This window comes from Danio aesculapii, chromosome 5, assembly GCF_903798145.1.
Source record: "Danio aesculapii chromosome 5, fDanAes4.1, whole genome shotgun sequence".
In the NCBI taxonomy this organism is placed as follows: Eukaryota; Metazoa; Chordata; class Actinopteri; order Cypriniformes; family Danionidae; genus Danio; species Danio aesculapii.
In genome coordinates this window covers 73,104,708-73,105,341 of record NC_079439.1, presented here as the reverse complement: position 1 = coordinate 73,105,341, position 634 = coordinate 73,104,708, and positions in this window count along the sequence as shown.

The following is a 634-nucleotide window of genomic DNA, read 5'->3' as shown; positions in this document are numbered from 1 at the left end:
GCTTGATATGGCAATGCATTTTGGTGCATTTAAACAAAACAGCTTTATAAAACAGATATACTTATTAAAATAATATTTTAGTCACCAAAATTGTTAAAAATTGAAGGATAATACTATTAAATCCAAGCATCAAAATCCAAAACATCACAACCTACAACATTTCAACTAAATTTTAGCTTTTTTGGTTTCTCTTGATTTTTCCTTGTCTTAAAAATTGTATTTAATATTTTTCTATAACATAAATTTGGCTGCACTAGTTTTTGGACTGCTATCGTAAGTTATTTTGTTAGATAAGCTCCAGATTTGGCTTCAGTACTGACTAATCTAATGTATATTTCCCAAATGATGTTTAACAGAGCTAGGGAATTTTCACAGCATGTTTGATAATATTTTTTCTTCTGGAGAAAGTCTTATTTTATTATTTCGGCTACAATAAAAGCAGTATTAATTTTTAAAAGCCATTTTAAGGTCAATATTATTAGAACATTTAAGCTAAATATATATAGTTTTCAATAGTCTACAGAACAAACCATCATTATACAATAACTTGCCTAATTACCCTAACCTGCCTAGTTAAACTTATTAACCTAGTTACTGTCCTCATGACAAAGATAAAATAAATCAGTTATTAGAG